Raw genomic sequence first — 23,333 nt, 5'->3', positions numbered from 1 at the left:
TACTTCTAACAACATTAAACAAAAATCATGGAGAAGTAATAAAAATTTAACACTCAATTAAAATGTCATTAATTTTCTTTACAGGAATATAGACTAATCTGTGCCTTTGCCCTTAGAAAAAGCAATATGGACTTTCTCCATTACTGTGGAATCTTGGAAAAGACATTTAGGCCCTTTGGGCACCAGATCCCTCTTCTGCATAATTGGAGTTGGACTGGAAAATCCCCAAGGCTTCAGCTCTTGAATTCAATGAGTGCAATATATATATATTTATTTATTTTGGGAAAAAGTAATTCAAAAGAACCCTGCCTGTTAATATGACACAGGACCCTGATTCACCAGACATTTCTAAGAGCCATGTGCCTTTGATGCTAGACTCATTACCTATCTTATAGGCTACTTATGAAATGTGTTCCCTTTCAGTGGGTGGGACCATGTCATTGTGTTTGCTTTAATAGTCTACTTGCTCCTGTGCACTTTCTACCTCTTGATGAAAATCAGTACCCATTTAGTTTTAGCTTAATCTTCTACTATAGTTCAAATACTGCCCACTTCAGCCACCCCAGTTAATATATAACATCACTTAGCTAGCAGGTTCAAAAATGTCCAAAGTTAAGAAATGTTGCAGGAGGAATATCTGCATTAGGTATATGGTTGGACCAAATGACCTCTTCGGGTCCTGGTTTTCTAGGGAATGTCATAATTTTAACACTGAAGGTCCTAGATACCAGGAATCCCTCAGTCCTGGGAAAAGTAGGATGGTTAGTTGCCCTTTATAAGGCCCCTTAAATCCTAAGACTCTACATCAGTGCTGTCCAACAGAATTTTCTGCAATGATAGAAATATTCTAACACTATCCAATTCAATAGCCTCATGTGTGAACAGTACAACTGAGGAACTGAATTTTTAATTAACTTAAGTAGCCACATGTAACAAGTGGCTACTCTGTGGGACAGCACAGCTCTAGGTGATGCCATGAAAATGATCATTAGTGAGGTGTTTCATGCAGCAGCCCCAAGGGAAGCACACTGGAAAGCAGTATGACTGCACACTTGTATGACATCAACCCACCAACTTTATGTCCTGTATCCATTGTTATACCGACAAGGCAATATAATAAGGTTATCCAGGAATATTGATAAGACTTACCTTTATCACTCTTAAGGTCAAAAGATAGATTCAATGATGGCTCTTTGAGAAACATATGATTTAAGTTGTGTATTTAGTCTGAGTTTCAGTAGGCAAGTAATCACATCCAAATAAAAGTACTCTAGTAATTAGTACTTTGTGGTTTTGCTGCTGAGACAGAAGCAGCTGTGGATTTTAGGTATATGGAGAGTGAGGCCTTTCTGATGTAGCCTGGTGGTTTAGTGAAGCTAGGGACATTATACCAAATTAAGTTCCAACTTGGAATGAGAGCTGATTTAAAATTTTCCTAAGAGAAACCCAGGGAACTGAAGTTTGCTTTATTATATTAAAGTGAGCAGTCAGCAGACAGAAAAACACAACAGTACATCCTAAAGGAAAAAGAGAATTTTCTTGAATTGCAGAATGTTGACACCATACATCTGTCTGACATCAAAGCTGTTGGTTATAAATCTTGCAGATAACTGATCATCCCAAATCCACAAAGGCAAAAGTTGAAAGAGAAGTTGGAACATCAGAAGAGGCAAAGAAACTCCACAGCCCCTGAAGGAGTTGAAGCCAGTTACAGTGTGACATATATCTTAGGTTTCTGCAGGACTTGGCTGTCCATTTAAATGCTAATGAGCAGCCCTGGCATATCCCAGGAATTAAAGTGCTGAAGCAGGCAGCAGCACTGGAAATCTCAGACCGTTGTTGAATATTCAGTATCCATGTGCTAAAGAGCTCAGGTATACTTTTAAATGTCAGAGAACAAACCACAGCTCTCACTATGCTCTGCTATGAATTTCTTGGCAATGTGCCACTTTTTAAAGAAAGTACGAGTGCAGTTTTGCGTTTTCAAGTGATTTTTATTCGGTTGATCTGGTAAGCAAAACAAGGTCATTACCGCAGTTTATACATAGGGTATTAATTAAAAGGCAAATTCAAAAGTTCTTCCAAGTTAAATTTTTTTTAACTCTTAAAGTTTCAATCATCTTCAGCTATAAGAACTGAAAACAGACATTTCAGGCAAATTTCAGGGTTTTTTTTTTTTCTAATTTTCTTACTCTGTATTTAGTTCTGTGGCACATCAAAATGATACTAATATAATATCACTGAACCAGCGATAAGCAGGCACTTTGAGAGATAGTAATAACACGTTATTGAATTTGTTGCCTTGAGAAAAGGAAGAAGCTATCCAAAGGCTGAGTGAGCTTCCAGAAGGTCAATTATGTAGGGAAATATACCTGCTATATGGATAACTGCTATAACCTCTAGAGAGCATGGGTTCTTGGTATTCTTCAAGTTATATACAGAATTTCTTTCACATGTCAGGTGTTGGGCTAGATGCTGGGGATGTAATAATAATAGTAACTCATATACTGATATAGTATATGGATTTAGTATATGATATAGTAACTAGTATATGATATAGTATTTAGTATATGATATAGTAACTCATACTGATTGTCCTGTGAATAGCACTATGTAAATGCTTTACATATGGTAATTCACTTAATCCTGTGAGGATGTAATCCAACCTGTAGGTTGTAAACACCCTTATGAGGTAAATATTTATGGATGGGGAAGCTGCAGCAGGAGATTATGTAACATAGCCAAATTAATACAGGTTGTAATTAATGAAAATGGGATTCAAACCCATATAGTCTGTTCTCAAAATTTACACTCTTAAAACCATTATACCTACTGCCTTAGTCCTTAATGTTACATTCCAGTAACATTTTGACCAATCTTCTATTTGAAATTTCTTTAGATATTTGGCTTTTTAAAAAATAAAATATTGGCTCTCACTAGATGATAAATGCTTTCAGGTTTCCCTAGTGTGGTGATTTGCCCATATTTGATGTTCTATAAATGTTTGTGGTGCAGTCAGTATAGTTAGAAGGAAGGTTTTGGAACTAAAGAGAACCTAGATAAAATCCCAGCTCAACCATTTCCTCAATACATCAACTCAGTTTCTTCATCTGTAAAATGGGAATAATGGAGTTATTGTGAAGATCAAATGAGATAATGCTACAAAGTTTTTAGCACAGTACCTGGCATGTAACAGGCTTGCAACGAAAGCTCACTTTCTTGGTTAAAATAAATTACTTGTTTTAAATAATTGATAGACATTACTTTCTCTTTAAATTAGAATGAACTTAGAAATATGGAGCCACGAAACACCTGAGAGAATCTAGGTCAAACCCTAGAGCTGAGGAAAGCGAGGTCTAGTTGATGTAGGAAAGAACATTAGGGTTCAAAGCCGACGGCCAAGAAAGAATTCTTGAGACATCTTTGGTGCAAAAAGGTGGTTTTATTAAAGCACGGGGACAGGACCCGTGGGCAGAAAGAACTGCAATGGGGTCATGAGGAGTGGCCCATTATATACTTTCAAGTTGGGAGGGGGTTAGGGATAGCATAAGTCTCTAAGGAATCTTGGAAGCAAGGTTTCCAGGACTTTGAGGGGGCTTGTTGGGAAAAGGTCATTTATTACCATCTAACAAAACCTTAGTCATGAGACCCTTCAGATGTATATCAGTGGGTCATATGCTTGGGGGATGATTGCCAACACATATCTTGGGGGGTTTAGAGATAAAGGAAGTTCCCAAAGGAATTTTTATATGTTAAAGTAGACGTACAGGATCCTGGTGGGGATGGGGGCAGGCTAAGATTGGCTTTGGCCCTTAGCAAAGTATTAACATCGAGGCAGCTGTGTCCCTAGACAAATGTCACTCTGCCTATTTCAAGGACTTGTCAATGGGCTGTAGGTAGTAAGGAAATTTAATAATTTTTCTTCTGCCTTTGTTTCCCACATCATAGTCAGACTAGAACCCTGACCATTTAATGTCCACTCAGGTCTCTTTATATAGAGATCCTTCCTCCATCCCCTCTGTTCTTCTATTACTTTAATTACTCACCCAGTACACTTTTCATTAAAGTACCTACCTAGGTACCAGGCTCTGTAATAAGAATAAAGCAAGTAGTGAGTTTCTACTCCTGACCCAATTTCTTCTCTAGCAGTGGTTCTTAGAGTGTAGATCCTGGACTAGCAGCAGCAGCATCACTTGGTGTGATGGTTAACTTCATGTGTTAACTTTGCTGGGCCCTGGGGTACCTAGACCTTTTGTCATACATTATTCTGGCTGTTCTGTGAGGGCATTTCTGGATGAGATTAACATTTGAATTGATAGATTGAGTAAAGTAGATTGCCTTCCCTAATGTGGGTGAGCCTCATCTAATCAATGGAAGACCTGAATAGAACAAAAAGGCTGAATAAGGGGGAATTCCTGCCTGTCTTCATGAGCTTCTTGCCTTTGGACTTGCACTAAAAAATTGCTTCTTTTTGGGTCTTAAGCCTGCTGGCCTTCAGACTAGAACTTACACCATCAGCTTTCCTAGTTCTTAGGCCTTCAGATTCAGACTGAAACTTACACTATTAGCTCTCTAGGGTTTCCAGCTCACTGACTGCAGCTCTTGGAACTTCTTGTCCTCCATAACGCATGAGCCAATTTCTTTAAATCACTCACTCAATCAATAAATCCTGTGGTTCTGACTGTTCTGCAGTTCTCCAGTCTCTGGAGAACTCTGACTAATACATTTGGGAATTCCATTCAGGCTCTACCCTGAGAGTGGAGCCCATCAATTTGTGTTTCGCCAAGTCTTCCAGGTGATTATTACAGGCACTAAAGCTTAAGCACTACTGTATTTAAGACACACACCTTAGATTGACCAGACCAATGAGGAGGGCAGCATTTTAATACCAGCAGAATTAAACTCCTGAGTCATGACTTATTTTTAGATATCACAAATGAATGTCACTTCCCTGAACTAGCCCATTTTGACAGAATACCTTTCATTCAGTAACAACTAGGAGGCCCTGGTTTCTAATTTCTTAACAATCTTAGTGCATATAAATATAAGTGTAAATATTCTAGATATTTGTTTTTGGTGTTGCTCAATATAAATATAGTCTAAAGACTAAATGAAACAGGTAAGAAAGCTCCCTCAAGCCCTCAGAGATTCTAATTGCTTTTACTTTTAGTCTGGGATGGACCTTATCTAAGGCAAGCAAACTGCAGGGACCACAAAACATTTTTACACTATGCAGTGTTCAGCAGAGCCTGCTGGACTTGCATGGTGCTCCCTCCCCAGGCACTGTGATCTTTATTATTCCTTCCCCATGATTAAACATGCAGCTCTGCTTTCAGACTCTTCAAGGGCAATCAGAGGAGCTACAGGAAATCACATTTTGCTGTTCCATTACCAAAACACTTACACTGTCCTCAGCGCTGTTCTGAGTTCCTGTGAACTATTGGTTGTGCATGTCTGCCATTTTCATAGTAAGAATCAGTCAGTAATGAAAGTCACAGACTTGTTTTCCTCAAGGAACATCATCTAGAAAGAGTTTCATTTCATTCCTAACAGAAGGGGCACTTGAACAGATGACAGACCGTTTGTGTCAAACACATTGTACCAGTACATGGTCCATGTGTGGTGTTCCGTAGAGGTAAGACCGACCTTCAGCCAGATAGCATGTTCTGGAATTCTTTGCAGGCAGAGCAGCAGTCCATTTTTTAGTAAATATACACAACAAATGGATTATAATGTGATATGGGCTATTAATCAAATAGTCTAATTTTATATTTGTCATCACCCACAAATATTCATTGAGAACTTCTATGCACAAGCCTATGTCCAATGGCATGGTACACAGACATAAACACAGAAAGCCTAAATCATCATAATTACCACAAAGTATATATTGAGTGTCTACTGTGTACAAGCCAGTGTCTTAGGCAATCATGCACAGACACCTATAAACTAAAAGGCCATTTGTTGAGCATCTTTACATACTGAGTGCCTTTATTAAGGCACTTTATATATATTTTATTATATCTTCTCAACATCAATATGAAGCAGGCATTATTGTCACCATTTTATAGATGAGAAAGCGACATGTGGAGATGTTAAATAATTTGCTCAAAATCACTTATTTTGTGAAATGGAAAAACCAGATCTTAAATCTATATCTTTCTGAATCCGAACATTGTAAGTTTTTTTCTGTGCTTCCAGAAGTTTTTATCTAGATGGTAAGTCAGAGCCTCCATTTTTTATTGCACCTCATTAATAGCCTTTTTGATTTCGACTTGGTTAGATTTTAGTTCTTTTATTTCTCCAGAAAGGGATTCTTTAGTATCTTCTATGTTTTTTTCAAGCCCAGCTAGTATCTTTATAATCGTCATTCTGAACTTTAGTTCCAACATCTTACTAATGTCTGTATTGATTAGTCCCTGGCAGTCAGTACTGCCTCTTGTTCTTTTTTTTTGAGGTGAGTTTTTCCGTCTTGTCATTTTGTCCAGAGGAGGATAGATGAATGAGAGAACAAAATGCTAAAAAAAATGCTAAAAGGGTAACAATGACCTCAGAAAAATATACACTAAACAAATCAGAAGAGACCCGAAACATCCAAATGGCCCACAGACACATGAAAAAGTGCTCAACATCACTCGGCATCAGGGAAGTACAAATCAAAACCTCAATGAGATACCACCTCACACCAGTCAGAAGGACTAAAATTAACAAGTCAGGAAATGACAGATGTTGGCGAGGATGCAGAGAAAGGGGAACCCTCCTTTACTGTTGGTGGGAATGCAAGCTGGTGCAGCCACTCTGGAAAACAGTATGGAGGTTCCTCAAAAAGTTGAAAATAGAGCTACCATACGACCCAGCAATTGCACTACTGGGTATTTACCCCAAAGATACAAATGTAGTGATCCGAAGGGGCACATGCACCCCAATGTTTATAGCAGCAATGTCCACAACAGCCAAACTATGGAAAGAGCCAAGATGTCCATCAACAGATGAATGGATAAAGAAGATGTAGTATATATATACAATGGAATATTATGTAGCCATCAAAAAACCAGAAAGCTTGCCATTTGCAACGATGTGGATGGAACTAGAGGGTATTATGCTAAGCGAAATAAGTCAATCAGAGAAAGACAAGTATCATATGATCTCACTGATATGAGGAATTTGAGAAACAAGACAGAGGATCATAGCGGAAGGGAGGAAAAAATGAAACAAGATGAAACCAGAGAGGGAGATAAACCATAAGAGACTTTTAATCTCAGGAAATAAACTGAGGGTTGCTGGAGTGGAGCGGGGTGGGAGGGATGGGGTGGCTGGGTGATGGACACTGGGGAGAGTATGTGCTATGGTGAGCGCTGTGAATTTTGTAAGACTGATGAATCACAGACCTGTACCCCTGAAACAAATAATATATTATATATTAATTTAAAAAATAAAAATAAATTTAAAAAATGAAACTGGAAAAAAAATAAATGGTAAGTCAGAACACATACATAAAACAAAAAAACAAACAAAAACCCTCTACAGCAATGTAAATATTCAAATACAAAGTGACAGATGAAGGATATGAAGAATAAATGTCAAAAAGCAGATGGGTATGGATACCCATCACAACTCAGTGACTGGTACATGAGTCTACTGACTTAACTCCTTTTAATTCTGCTCATTGCTCCTGATAATTTGCCCCCTCTAATAGCACAGATTTTATTCCCACTTAATATTTCTTTCTGATTTTCTTCTCTTGTTACTAATGGAAGCCTGCCTCTGTTTATATTTTCTTTTTCTACATTATTATCTTCTGATCAGAACCAGTTATCATTTTTATCCCAAGTTGTAGATGAAATTCCTGGGATCTGGAGTTTCAGAGGAAAGGATAGTTAGAGCAAAAAGAATCCTCAAGTAAAATAAATCATTGGTTCTCTAGACTTCAGACCAGTGCTAGTTTACGATGAAGTTTTCTCTAGTGGAAAATAAAGACAATATCAAGAACTAAGGTAACAAAGCATGATGGTTACAGGTGAGGGCTGTGGAGGCACTTGACCTGGTTTGAATTCTAGTTTTGTAATCTTTGGGAAGTTACTTAACCTTCCTGTACCTCAGTTTTCTCATCTATGTAATGGTTGTAATAAAAGTAGCTCTCCAATGGGGAATTATGAGGATTCAATTAGTTATTACATATAAGCACATAAAACAGTAGGCACTCAATAAATGCTAATAATATTATTTTTAGACAGCTTAACTATACTAATGGTTCTTTCTTGGGCAGAACTGCCTAATATAAAGAGATGACATTATTCCTACTTTTTTTGATCTGAAAATGCTCTTTCTTACATTAAATGGAGTTAACAGTAGATGCAATAAAATCTAAAAGTCCTAGAACACTGTTATAAAACACTCCTAAGATATATAAAGAAATGAACAAAAATGAAACAAGAATTTGTTCAGGGATTTTGAGTTTATAAAGTATTAATTTACCCTTTTAACATGGATACACTGGCCACCACCCATAGGCCAAACCCTGAGACCATCCTAGAAATACCATGATGAGCAAGATAAACATAGTTCCTATCCTCAGAGTGGTAGCAGTTTAATAGAGTTTTTCCACTTACTTGTTTAATTAGTTCCTGATAATCACCTTGGGGAAGGACATCATCATCATCATCATCATCCCTATTTTCAAGAATAAACTGAAGCCTCATAAGGGGAAGAGATCCCGTTCTTTGTGTTGCATAGCAGACAAAATTTGGGGTTCTTTTCACTATAACATAATGATAGGCTATGTGTAATCCTACTCCTTCTCTCCCAGGAAATGTATCTCTGTTCTCATAAAAAGCTTGAATGAAGGTCAGCTTTTCTGGAACACATCTGGTCTGTGAAATAAGACTGAGTATAGATTTGAAAGTTTTTCCTGAAAAAGAACAGTTGGCTCGGGAATTTAACAATTGGGGCTCTAACCCTCTCACCTCTTATTTGTTGAGTATGAAGGATCTGAACTGTATCTTTAATGCCTCTGGCCTCTTCTTTCCAACTTCTTTATGACCTTTTGCCCCACTGTCACCCAAAAGGAGACTTTACTATGCTAATATGCCTTGTGGATCTCAAGGAAGAACAAAGCACACATTGGTTCTCTTCTCTCTCTACCCATTTACTTTTTCTCAATGTCATTATCTTTTGAACAGTGTCTGCTAAGGGGTCATTTGATAACAATTTAACATGATAAAAATGTTAAGTCTCAAAGGAAAGGAATTCTGAAGTGATAGACAATGATGTTGTACATGCACTTTTTGCTGAAATCATAGCACATTGGCTTTCTGCTCTTAGTTTTAGTTTTGATTCATTAATCTCTCATGAAGCTATAGTCATTGGAATGAGATATTCATTCACACCCACACAAGCTTTTAAGGTAGAATGGTAGGTGCTTTTCATATGTAAGCTTATAAATCCTTACAACAGTCCCACCAGGTAGATACCCAGTATACAAAAGAGGAAACAAAAATTGCTTTTAAAACTCCCTCCTTTCTTACATGCTTTCCTTTTTTTTTTTTTTAAATAACAACATGGAAATGTAATTAAATAAAAGATTTACAGATAAGTTAAGTAAATAAGTCACCCAACTAAAAAGCATTGGAGCTAAGATTTGAACCCAGAGCTCTCTGGCACCAAAGTCTGTGCTTTTCTTCTTATTCTAGCACTTCCCAAACTGTATATAGCCAGACATGATGTCCACAAGGTATTAATAATGTTATTCCTCTGAAGATACCCATTATCAAGTATGTTTGGGAAACAGTGAACACCCTTGATTCCTTTGGAGATTGACAGTGTATAGTATGTAGCAAATTAAGACTTTGAGAAGTCCTGCAGAATAGGAAAAAAAAAACTTTATTTGGCTTACACTAGCATTTGAGTTTCTGCTCCTTTCCTGGTTTAAACACTTAATACATATGCTGTAGGATAGAGAAAATGGGACTCTGCAATGCATCAGTCAAAACAATGGGAAAACAGGGACAACTGCTAGACTTGGATAAAAGATTTCCCATAGATCCAGGGTCACTTCTGGTTCAAGATGATCTGCTGAAATCTAGATGGCAGTGTTAATGATGATCTTTAGAACAGAATGTGTCACATAGGAAATGGAAAAGGTCCCTTAGAAGAAAGAGTGGTCTAAGTGGAAAGGACCTATTTAGCTGGAAGTACTGTGTAGTTATAGTATGTTGAATGGGCATGAAGAGGCTGCAATTAAAAAGAGAATCATCACATTATAATTTTATATATACTTATTGTTGGGTCCTTCCTCAATCTACAGATCAAGGCCAACAAGAGAGATTGATTACTTTTCCTAGGGTGAACAAACATCTCAGTTTGTAGGATTTTCAGTCTAAAATTGGGAAAGTCATGGATAAACCTGACTAGTGGGCCACACTACATTTACTAAAAAATTATTATTTGCAAAGGTTGTTACTAATACTCAGGCACCACGTCCATGTGATCTGAACACATTTTAAAAATTTATTCACTTTATCAAGGGAGTTCATTACACAGATAATTAATGACATGGTTTTGATGTAGATTGAAGCCTTCTTGTGTATTAGATGCTAATGGTATAATTTGGGATCTGTCAGGGATACATCAAGTTTTTTTTCTTAGCAAACTGAGCAGAGGGCAGCGTAATTAATCTGATATTGGCCCCCTTAGTAATGTAGGCCTGCCCCAAGGAGACCTGTGCCAATTCCAGGACTGACAGGACGGATCCACCTGGGAGGCAGAAAGCACCAAGTTTTAGAGTTGTAACAGGCTCTAGTAAGTGGTCAGCCATAGAAGTCCATGATGTGAGTTCATAGAGATTGACAGGCTACATCCAGTTGGCTTGTATAAGAATAGCAGGGATATGGCCTCTGAATTAGAATTGGGGCAAAGCTTCAAGCAGTAGAACCAGCAAGAACAAAGGAGGGCCAGTTCTCAAAGGCAAGGCAAGTACAGAGGCCCATTGGGAACCTCACAGAAGTGAGAGGCAAAATGTGGACCAGTATGCAGGGCTTCACAACCTAATGTATGGCAGGCAGTAAGGTGTTTACTAGCATAGTACAAACCAACGAACTCCCTCTAGGACATTTCATATTAAATTTTTCCTGACTGTGAAGAGATCAAGGGCCCCAGTCTTGTAAATACTTCCTGTCCAAGACGGGCAAGACTGAACGTGTAGATGGGAAGATCATCAGAACCAGCCAGAAAAAGACAAAGAGGAAATGAGGCCTACTAAAATGCTAGTTTCAGCAACTGTTCATTCAGTTCCTGAGGGCTTGGGAGTTCTGGGAATCGATACGTAGAGAAACCAACTTTGAAGTCACAGTCATCTTATACCCATTCAGTATCGTGAGAATTCAGAATACAGGAAAGACCCATCAATACTGTGTTTGCATGCATCATCCTCTTTAGCATCCCACCTGAGCTCTTCTGGAGAACAGATGCTTGCTGTGGGTGGGGTGGGACTCCTCATGGGACAGGACATGGAGAATGTGGGACTGGGGCATAGAGTTCCATGTCATCTTATGTAAGGGCAAATATTAAGTGGTTGGTTTATTCCTAAAGGAGGAGGAAATGGAGGGACTTGGCAAAGTTGTCATCCTCATTTTTTATCATGTAGGGCCTCTTTTACAAAGAAGATAGCAATCTGTTTATTTTCCAGTTAAAAAATGAAGGAGTTGCCTTGTGAAATTTCAGTGTTAGAGTTCATGTCCTGCATTATCTTCTGAACCTACATAAAAATGTCTGATTTAAAGTTAGCTGTTGTTGAATTATGATGCCAAAAATCATGCCACCATGCTCTAAAACCTTGAAAATGAAAGCCCTTGTAAAGTTCCTTTTAAAATACTTTTTTTTTACAAGGGCATCTTATAGAATGTTTCAAATGACTGGAGGGGAAACAAAGAGATTAATCACTTTATAAGCACCAATTAATGTGACTCTTTATGCTATTAGTGTCTTACTGGACAATCAATTTTTAAAAAGAAATAGAAGTTTCTAGGATTTACATTGCCATGTTTCAGCTAATGACTGTTTATTATTCCCTGGCTTAACTACTTGCTGATTTATATCCTTAAAACAAAGTCCTTACAATTACTTCCTTTATTTGAAAATCCAGTTTCAGATTTAATACTCTTCAGTTAGTTCCTCTGAAAGGGAAGATCTGGAAACAAAAAAGTAATACAATTTTCTGAAAACAACTCCGTAGATTAAGTTCTAAGTGTAATTTCTTTGGGTAGCAGCTTCCTCCAAATCTCCTTGCACGCCCTAAGCTTACCTGTTATTCAAGCATTTCCCAGTAAGGTCACTTTTTGCTACTCCTTTCAATATGGATAGTACGCAGGGCTTCACACCCTGCGGGTTTGCAGTCTTTTTTACCTCTTCACATACTTTCTCTGGACCTTCTCCTCCTTACTTCAACTGACATCTCTAAACTTATAACACTAAATTTATAGCTCTACCCCCAAACACTCTCTAAAGCTCTCAACTGCCTTATTGACACCTTTCCTGGGAAATTTCATAAGCATCTCAAACTCAACATGTCTAAAACCGATCCGCTCATCATGTTTCTCTTTTATTCTCTATTTCAGGAAATGCCATTACCACTATCAGTTGGCCAAGCCTGAAATTTGTGAATTGTCTTAGACTTTACTCTCCCTAGAAAGTGACCCTCCCCAACAAGTATTGCTCACAGTCCACAGCAAAGGTCCTGACAAATCCCCTCCTGCCAATGTGGCTCCTGATCCTCCATCTCCCACTGGGTGATGCCATTAAAGTTTTCTTGTAGCACTAAAGCTGAATGGGGTCTGGAATGAGGTGAGACCTGAACCCTCTGGGTCGTGCTAGCTTAGGAGCCAAAGCAAGTCCCCAACTCTCTCTCTCTCTCTCTTTCATCCAATTGTGATTCGTGAGGCTGAGTAGAAGACAGCTCCCAAACTGCACTCAGAATTATTTCTGTCTTCTAACTGCAAGTGTGTTTCTTGTTCAAGATTGTTAAGTTCTCCAAAAGATGCTTGAAGATATCACTTTGTACACATCCAGAATGTCTTAACCTGGTTTAAGCTCAGGTTGGGATATTAATCATCTATGTAGACAAATGACATATGAAGCTTGAGGCTCTAAACAATTCTTTACCACTTTCGGGGCTATAATTTGAGAAGCTAGTTGAAAACCACTGTTCACTTGTCAAATAACAGCAGTTCAAGTGGGTGCTCTCATAACATTTTGAAAAATGCTTTGGTATTTACATAAAGAGGTTGAAAGAGGCTCCCTTCCCATGATCCCTGGAAATAAGGCTTTTTGCTAAATAAACATGCTGTTTGAGATATCATTCTTTTGTGCCCTCTACCCACTAGGAAAGAGGACTATGATCACCTAATTTTATGTAATGTGGTTTTGAGGCCACAAGTAATAACTTGTGCCCCGTGGCCCTGCTGAACAAGGGCTGAGTCACCTGCCAAGTCAGGAAATGAGAGAACATCAATTGTACATATTATCTGGTGATCTCACTTGGGAGTCATTGCTGAGTTTCAACCAATTTCCAAGGGATTTTTTTTTCAATGACCATCTGAAGTGTTATCTTACTATCATGAAACCAAAGGTCTGAACATTTTTGTGGAATTTTTATATGGAAGTTAATTTAAGCTTCACAGAAATTTGTGCCTCACTTAAGAAAGAGGGTCTGCCCTTTTGTGCTAACATGTATTGTCTTCAGTGCCCAGCCATTTCACAGCTATATAGAGAAATATTTGACTTACCATATTTTCTAATCCAAGTATTGAAAAACTAAGGATACAACTGACTGAAATTTGGCCTTCCTCTGATAATTCTACTCTTGAATCATAATCTTTCAAACAGAGGCCATCCTTTCTTTTCGTCCCTGCTCTTTGTATCAAGTTTAGTAAACAATCTCAGCATTTTCTCCTACATTCCACTACTTCCTTTTTTTTTTTTTTTTTCCTTTTCAACCTGAGAGTAATGTGATGGTGTTGATGATTTAGAAAGATCATCTTGTATCTGAGCCGAGGGTGGATGGGAGACAGACTGGATAAGGGAACTAGACTGGGGACAGAATAAGCTGGGGGCCTGGCTAAGAAGGCCTGAGGTGCCATGTCAGTAGGACCAGGTGTGAGAGGTGCCAGGACAACTTGGCTCTGGCACAGGTGTGGCTTGCAGAGATGGATGGGAGTAGAGAGGGAGGAGGGAGCTGCTGAGGGTGAGATGCTGTGGGGCATCCAGGGAAGGTACCCAGAGATCATCGTCCTAGAGGATCTGGTGCTCTGTGAAGGGTCTGAGTTTTTATTCCCTTAAATAGATCTGAACTTCCTCACAAGCTTCTAAGCACTGGGAAAGCTAAACAAGATGGAAATGTCACCTTTTTTCTTTCTGGTTTAAATTATTCAACCCCTTTGGGTCAATGCTCAGTCTATTTTATATTTTATTATTTTGCTTTTCTCTGATTATATAACACCCTCCATCTCTGCCTCTGTTGGTCACTTTTCATCTCCATGTTTTTAAGGAGCAGAGAGAAGGCCCTATATGGCCAGGGAATGGAGAGGAAGGGGAAGGACTATGCCAGGTGAGTCTGGAGATGTCACAGGGTCTGGATCATAAGGACCTGGTAGGCTGTGTTGAGAATTTTGGTCCTTATCCTAAAAGCAGTCAGAAGCCTTTTTAAGGGTCTTAAAAGAGTGAAGCAACACTTGATGTGTTTTTGTGGGTTTTTTTTGTTTGTTTTGTTTTGTTTTAATAAAAGACAAAGTGCAAAGAATGGAATTGAGTGAAGCAGGAACAGATATGAGGGAGCAGTTAAGAGGCCAAGACAATAGTCAGGGCCATACAGTGGTCTGGGCAAGCATGGTAACAGTAAAGGTAGGAGAAGGGTTAGGAGAAGAAGTGGGCAGAACTTGGGGATTGTTTAGATAGGGTTCATTAAAGAGAAAAGAGGGATCTAGGATGATTCCAAGGTTCCTACAATTAGCAACAGAAGTCCTGGTGACATCATTGCCTGAGACAGAGAACACAAGAAGAGAGCAGGTTTCATGGGGGTGGGAGTGAGGACTAACGTAGATTTCCTCACCCACTGACTCTCTGACACCTGCCTGGGGAATTCTAACTGCTGTGGCTATACAGACAGGTAACTGTTGACATAGGAGATAACTCAGTAACTAGCTACACTACACATACATATTATCCAACTTCAGCTGGGTCTCTAGGCTCTTTGCAACTATTTTTACCAATTTCAAAGTAAATCCTTTTCTATTCCTCATATTGACTTTTAAAAACATTTTCACTCTTTCCATACTTGTAGTCCTATCTTTCCTCCTTGGTTTCAGCAAACTACCTTGCCTCTTAATTTACTTTAAAAATATAGAGGTCAAGGGCACCTGAGTGACTCAGTCAGTTAAGCGTCTGCCTTCGGCTCAGGTCGTGATCCCAAGGTCCTGGGATTGAGGCCCACGTCTGGCTCTCTGCTCAGCCAGGAGTCTGTTTCTCCCTCTCCCTCTGCTCCTCCCCCCGCTTGTGCTCTCCCTCTCTGTCTCTGTCTCAAATAAATAAAATCTCTTTAAAAAATTTAAAAAATATATAGAGGCCAAATGATGTGATTTTCTTCAAATTCTCCCACCACCACTTCAAAATGTCTCTGAATCTTAAGTCATTCTCTTTTCTTCTCTTAATGGGAGAAGCGTCCCTATGCCCTTTCCAAGTTCTCTTCCTCACCTGCATTCCTGATACCACCCCATTCCACTTTTTCTGGAACATTGTTTTTTAAAGATTTTGTTTATTTATTTGAGAGAGAGAAAAGGAGGAGGGGGAGGGGCAGAGGGAGAAGCCAACTCTCCCCATTGAGCAGGAAGTCTGATGCAGGGCTCTATCCAAGGACCCTGTGATCATGACCTGAGCTGAAGGCAGATGCTTAACTGACTGAGCCAACCAGGCGCCCCAGAACATTGTTTCATAGACTATCCCCAATTTCATGTTAAAGAAAATAATTTCTTTTTCCGAGTCTATTATTTATATTCTCAATGCAGACAATTTGGAAGATACAAAAAGGAACTAAGATGAATATAAAAATCACCTACAATCTCATATTATAGAGTGAGCCATTTTTTATTTCTAATTTTTTTGTAAATTTCTCTTTTTTTATGGTAGAATTTTATGGCTGGTTTCTTTATTTTATTTTATTATTTTATTTTTTTATTATTATGTTATGTTAATCACCATACATTACATCATTAGTTTTTGATGTAGTGTTCCATGATTCATTTGCGTATAACACGCAGTGCTCCATGCAGAACGTGCCCTCTTTAATACCCATCACCAAGCTAACCCATCCCCCCACCCCCTCCCCTCTAGAACCCTCAGTTTGTTTTTCAGAGTCCATAGTCTCTCATGGTTCGTCTCCCCCTCCGATTTCCCCCCCTTCATTCTTCCGCTCTTCGACTAGTTCCCTTCCTTTAACCTGGAAACATGCTCAAGTCTTCTCTTGAACCCTAACTCTAACTATTAGAAAAAATATCCTCTCAGTCTTGCTTCCCTTTCAAACACTACTATGAAATCTCTTTCATAGCCACCTACTCTTCAGTGCTATTGGGAGAGCTTTACGATTCCTCTGGAGTGAAAAAGTTGCCTCAGGCTAGGGAGGCTGAGCCAAGACAATGTGCAAGACATACATGGAAGTCATCTAATTATCTAAACCTATCTCCTGGATATGCCACTATTGCCTCACTACCCCAGCTGGTTCCTCTTGTATCTTGGATTTTGCCTCAAGTCTGGTTGTGTATTTCCCCAACCAACCTGCCATGTCCTCATTCCTTTTGTGTCCAAACCTATCCATTTCATGGCTTCATTTATCATTCTATATGAATGACTTTGAGTTGATATCACTAACCAAGACCTCTCACTGAAAGTCAGAATAACATTTCCAACTGCCTTCTAGTCACCTCAATATGAATATCACACCAGGAAACTCAATACATCCAAAATTATATTATCTGCCAAACCTATTTCTCCTCTTGTGTTTCTTATTTCAGTTAGTGGTATTATTATCTTTTATTCAGCCAAGTTAGGCGATAAGGAGTCATCTTTGACTCTTTACTTTCCTGAATTCAACATCAAATTCTATTGACTTAATATCATATTAATTTACTTTTGTCAGGCACATTGCTAAGTACATTAGGTGCATTTTCCCAATCTTTCACCATATTCTGCATCATTCTTATTTTACACATAAGAAAACAGAAACTTGGATGTTTAGAGCTCAGTGATAAAGTCAGTATTTGAACTCAAGCTTCTTTATTTCCAAAGGTAGTGAGCATCTTGATGACTTTTCAATACGTTCTCCACTCTTTTTCCACTGCTGTAGCCCCAACTCAGATCATCACAGTAGAAGCTCTGCTAGCCAATCCCCAATTAGTCAAATCATGTCATTAATAACACTCTTCAATCCTCTTACACACTCATCACTGGAAACTAGTAGGAGATTGCCTGGAACGTTGAACGTTCCTAGTCCCATCAGTTTAGTTGCATGTTTACCAAGAAAGAGTTGTATTTTGTTCTCAAGCCAGGCAATGCAGTTGTACTTTTTATTACGTTACAATATTTAATTAAATACAGTGTAAACTAATGAGATATGAGTATGAAAGAGAGCTCTCCCTATGAAAACTGAGTTGAATGCTTTGGAAAGACAGGATGAGAGTAAGTGGCTGAAAATATTATAATCCACTTAAGTATGGAGAAGGTGAACCAAAAATGATTGGGGAAAACTCTCGTAAAAATTTCTTTAAGATTCTGCACTCCAATTGCCTTTTGCTGCAATTTAAAGAAACATAAACAGAAACATCGGTGTGGTTCATGCAAGAAAAATAATACAAAACTCCAATTAGCAGCCCTGTACTCAAAGAAGGCGCCTTAGCACTCTATTATATAATTGCTGGATGAGTGTACTCATATGCATCTTAAGTTAAAATATAATAATCAAGGTAAATATCTTTTTGTTGTTGTTCTCGGTTTTTTTTTATTTTTTTAATTTTTTTTTAAAGATTTTATTTATTTGACAGAGAGAAACACAGTGAAAGAGGGAACACAAGCAGGGGGAGTGGGAGAGGGAGAAGCAGGCTTCCCGCCCAGCAGAGAGCCTGATGCGGGGCTCGATCCCAGGACCCTGGGATCATGACCTAAGCCGAAGGCAGATGCTTAATGACTGAGCCACCCAGGCGCCCCTGTTGTTCTCTGATTTGATAAGTTTTGCAAATGACTGACCAAATTGGGTCCCTGATTTCCCTGAATGAGAGACCTTCCACGTATCTCCCATTGTCTTCCAAGCAGTAATAGTACCTTTCCTCTGACCCCCAGTCTTCAGTCTGATTTCTCCATTCAGTCAACAAATATGTTTTAAGAGCCTACTAATTACCAGAATTCCCTTCTTAAAACTCAGATCTAAGCCTCTCTCCTCTGCCCACAATCACTCAGTGATTTTCCCTTGCCTGCAGAATGAAGCTGAAAGTACTTAGCAGAATATTGAAGACCTGCCATGATCTGACTTCCACCACCTTTTTAGCCTCCACTTCCTAACAGAGCACTCCGTATTCTCTGTCAGTCACCCACATTCTGGCTGTTGCTCAAACACATGACATCATTTAGCATTCATTCAGAGAGAGCCTGAACTCTATATTTGTATCTCTCATAATTTTACTCATTATTGAAAATAGTAGTTTCTATTGGGAAACATATTGTTCATAGAAATTATGTAATACAGAAGATGCTAAAGGTATCTGAATAAATTTTACTGAGTGAATTTTAAGTTGTAAAGTCAAGAGTATTGTGCTAATACATAGCCTGTGGATGGAGGCGTTAACTTGTCTTTAATAATCAAAAGTTTAAATGTGTCTATACTTGATAATTTAGTAAAAGTTTAAAAGTCTGCATAAAAATGATAACTTGACTGTCCTTATCCAGTTGTCCAATCAGGGAGAGTACCTAGTTCCTAGGTGACAAATATCAGTGGATTATTATGTCATTATTATCCTTAGTTGTGTGTTTCTCTCACTCACATTTTTTTCCCCTGGAAGTCTTATACCTGTGGACTGTCTTAGCTGCTACTACTGCATTGAACTCCTAAAATGTTCATCTCAAACAGAACACCTCAGTCAATTCCACTCCTCTTTCTAATTGCTTTTGTGTATTTTCACTCAGCAAAACACCATCCATCATATCAGAGTTTAAAATGGAATTTTCCCAGCAAACCCACTTTCCCCTGCCTTCTGAGACCACCACCTCCAAGGTTTTGGAGTTATCCACAGCTCTTGAGGGTCTGTTTTGTTCTGTGATCTTCCTTAGGCCACAACTAGTTGCCAATTATTTCTTCCCATAAAGATTGAATTTTTAAGGGCTTTGAAAACTATAGGAGTACTTGCCCCTTTACAGTCAAACTTCTTGAAATATTTGTCCATACTCACTGTATTCACACTGTTATCTCCTGTTCCCTTTTCAACCCAGTGTAGTATGGCTTCTGTCCCCAAACTTTTACTGAAGCTATTATCAAAGTAACAAATTACTGCCTTGGTGCTAAATTTAATTGACATTTTCTGTTGTCAACCTAACTTCTTATAGACTTTGATATTTAGACCACTCTTTCTACCTGAAATGAATTCTCCCCTCTGCTTCTGTGACACCTCTCTATCTTTCAGACTGCTTTGTTGTACTATTCTTTTTAGGCTTCTTTCTTCTGCCCTTTTAAAAAAAATGGGCCCATTCTTCAGAGTCCCGAATCCTCTTGTCTCCTCCCTCTACACATTCCTCTAAGCAATCTCATCAATTTCCCTGGCTTTAATTACCACCTCTGTCCATGATCACCAGTTCTGTGTATCCAGCTCTCTTATTTACCTGAGCTCTCAAGATGTGCATATTTAACTATGTCCAGATGTGTCCTCTTCAATATTGCATAGGCACGTTGACTTTAACCTGCCAAGGCTGATTTTACAAAAAGGTAAAAATACTCCTCTTATTTGCTTATCTTAGTGAATGGTACCATTCAGTATCTATTTGCTCAAACCATCAATCTTAAAATATAGCTATCAATCTTAACTTCTTTTTTATTCCTTATTCTCCAATCAATATCAAAACTTTGTCAACTCTACTTTTGAAATATTTCATATATCCATCCACTTTCTCTATCCCTTCTGCACTACATGGTTCAACTCAAGATGATATCTGTCATAGATATCTTCAACTGTCTTCTAAATGAGCTCCCTTCCTCTATGCTGGCCCCTCTCCAATCAGTTTTCTAGGCTGCAGTAAGCTTCCTCTTTCTAAACATATACATTTAATCACATCACTTCCCAACTTTCCTGTCAATGTCCCCATGCTACCCTCAGCATTAATTCTAGTCTCTTTCACATGGCTTGAGGGCTCTTTGTGATCAACCCATTTTCCCCTCAAGCCCCATCTTTGCCACTCTTTCACACTCTGTGGTGCTTCTTTAAATTCCCAAACTGTATCAATTCTCTACCTGTGGACCTTGGCCATCCATGAATCTGCCTCTCTCTGATCAGGCTATTCTCTCTGCTTATGGCTTCTGCACCCTCCCTCTGCAATTTATTCATTCAACATACTTTTGAACACTCACTGTGCACCAGGCATTGCTCTCGGTTCTAAGACCACAGTAGGGAGCAAAGTGGGTATGTTGTACTGAACTCATGAGGTTCAGAGTCTACTGGATAGACAGACAAGCAAATTTAGGCCATTGCAGGCCTTTGTGGTGAGGGGTGGACATTGGGAGTCCAAGGACCCAGATGAAGACATCTCACTCAGCCTGGAAAGAGAAGGCTTCCTAGGGACAGTGTTATTTGGAGGGTTAGACCTGAGACAGAGAAGTAGAAAGGAAAGAAGCCAGGGAGTTTAAGAAAGACCTCAAAATGTAAAGTTCTTATCTTTTCTGCTTTTTATTTTTCCTTCTCACTCTTCTTAACTCTTGTCTTTCACATCCAACTACCTCTGTTCTTTAAAAACCCTTTGGTTGGTTCTTATGGTACTCCTGGAAGTCACCTATTATTTTTCATCACTGGTGGCATCCATTATCACAGATGCACTTCCACGCCTTCAAAAAACCCACCAGCTTCCTTTCTTCAAGTCTCTCCTCAAGGTGAAAGTGAAGACACCTCATTGCATATAGCAGCCATGTCATACATCTCTTCGACAAAGCTATCAGCTAACTTGTAGCTAACTAGGGTCAGGCCCAGATATTTCTCTTTTTATCCTTCTGCTGTAATCCTTCCAATTATCCATTTTTCTGTTCATATTTTCCAATAGTCCACAGTGTCAAATTGTCTATGAGAAATAGACAACCCATGATCTTCCCTCATTTTCTAAAATAATACAACACAGATCAAGTTTAAGAAGCCTTTCCTCATAGCTTTGAGATTCCTGTCAGACCTTAGGCTCACCAGAAGAGGGTGGTGGTAAGGTTTCTCTTGAGCTTTATTCTAGGCCATGGCAAGACCTTTCACATGTAGCAAAAGTGAACAATCAGCTAACACCACCCCACAGATCTCTCAGCTTCTTGAAGGGGCATATCATCCTAAAAACCTTTAGTTCCCTTAGGGCTTGTTATATTACATAGTCCTCCCATTCAGGCAGTGGTCCCCATTTTAAAAGGTTTTAATAAGATGAGAAATATCCTAGGATAAATTTGCAGCCACCTCTACCTCCCATCCTCCCCTGGGGTAAAGAGGAGGGTGGCTTTACCCATGATTGGTCAGTGACTGCAGGGAACTCTGCCTTGCATCAGCAATGTCATTATTTCTTCACTCACTACAGTCTAAAGATTTGGCAACAGTGCTGGTGCTCATATATAGAAGGAAGCTAATTACTTCATTTCATTCTTTTGTTGGAACATTTTCCTACCCACTTGCAAATAATCTTCCCTTTCCTTTAACAGCTCCTCTCTGAAGAGACCAACAAAAGCACATTCATCAGAAGCCAAGTTGGAGCCCAGGAGGAGACAACAGAAGCCTGGGCTCAGGGGCCCAGGTTAGAGGTCAGTGTCCACCAGCTCCTAGGTAACTGGCCTTGCAGTGTCTCTAAAGCAGGTTCTTAACAGAGGCAGATGGAAACTTCCACTGAATTCCTTATATGTTTGAAATAGATAGGTAGATGATAGATAGATAGGTGATAGATAGATAGATAGATAGATAGATAGATAGATAGATAGATAGATAGATATGTGATTGTTTCTCCCATAAAGGCAGTAATATTTCTATAACAATGGCTTCATTCAGGGCTTTCCAGAGTCACTGTTGGCCATTCTTTTGGGGACTCTATGGGCAATTATTTTCTTGGTCTGAAGCAAAAAAAGACTCAGAACACAAGGTTGCCTTTTTCAATTTTTGTTGTGGAAAAAAAAAAGACAGCACCTGAGTGCCTTAATCAGGGGGCACCTTTGTGACACACTGGAGACAGGGCACTATGTGTATCTACGTACTGTAAAGTCTATAGCACTTTAATCAATTTTGATTTCACAGAGAAATTAACCAGTCAATAAAGACAAATCATGGAAAGGGCAGTTTATAAACTAAAACACAGATACTTTTACATACCATCTGGCAACTCTTGATAATACAAAATGGGTGGAGACTTCAACAAAGGCTCATCCATTCTGACAGAGATTCTAGGTTTATTGTTCTTTAACATTTCCAGTATATTTGGATATTTAAGAGCAGAGCTGCCATATATGGGATCTGATCAAAGGGGTAAGTCAGGGTGAATAGGGCCAAAATCCAGCAGGCACTTTAGTCAGCAAGCCCTAAACCCTGGCTTCCTCTAGTTCATGTGTATGGGCTAGCAGAAGCTCTGTTTATGAGGCTGGATAATAGAAAATTGACAAGTAACCTAAATATCCAATAATAAGGTACTGATTGAAAAATAAAATAGAATTATTAAATGAAACCATTAAAACAGTATATATGTATATAACTACATGAAAAAGCAGGTTATAAAATAGAATGTATCACCCCATTTTTGTGAAAGAAATGTAAATATACAGAAATGCAGACACATGCTATCTATCTATCTATCTATCTATCTATCTATCTATCTATCTATCTAACTATTCAGGGAAAAAACTGGAAGAACACATTCCACAATGTTGACTACAGTTATCTTCGGCTCATAAGTTGTTTTGTTTTGTTTTGTTTTGTTTGGAGTGACTTGGCTTTTGCCTTCTTCTGATGAAAGTGTACTGACTTCACTGTGTGTGTGTGTGAAAGAGGGGGGGAGAGAGAGAGAAAGATGGTTATTTTTTGTGTAATAAGAAT

The 23,333-nt window shown here is 38.8% G+C and overlaps 1 protein-coding gene across 11 annotated transcripts in view; it reads left to right on the top strand.

Annotated features, from left to right (window-relative positions):
- LMNTD1 (lamin tail domain containing 1) overlaps positions 1–23,333 on the top strand; it is a 512,641-nt gene that overhangs the window by 246,263 nt on the left and 243,045 nt on the right. For all 11 annotated transcript variants that reach the window (XM_078075784.1, XM_078075778.1, XM_078075783.1 and 8 more), the window contains exon 3: positions 21,959–22,057. The gene's annotated coding sequence lies outside the window, so the exon portion shown is untranslated. The remainder of the gene's footprint in view (positions 1–21,958; positions 22,058–23,333) is intronic.

This window comes from Halichoerus grypus, chromosome 6 (genome assembly GCF_964656455.1).
Source record: "Halichoerus grypus chromosome 6, mHalGry1.hap1.1, whole genome shotgun sequence".
Classification (NCBI taxonomy): domain Eukaryota; kingdom Metazoa; phylum Chordata; class Mammalia; order Carnivora; family Phocidae; genus Halichoerus; species Halichoerus grypus.
Note: the sequence above shows the minus strand (reverse complement) of the source record. Positions and strands in the feature narration are given on the sequence as shown.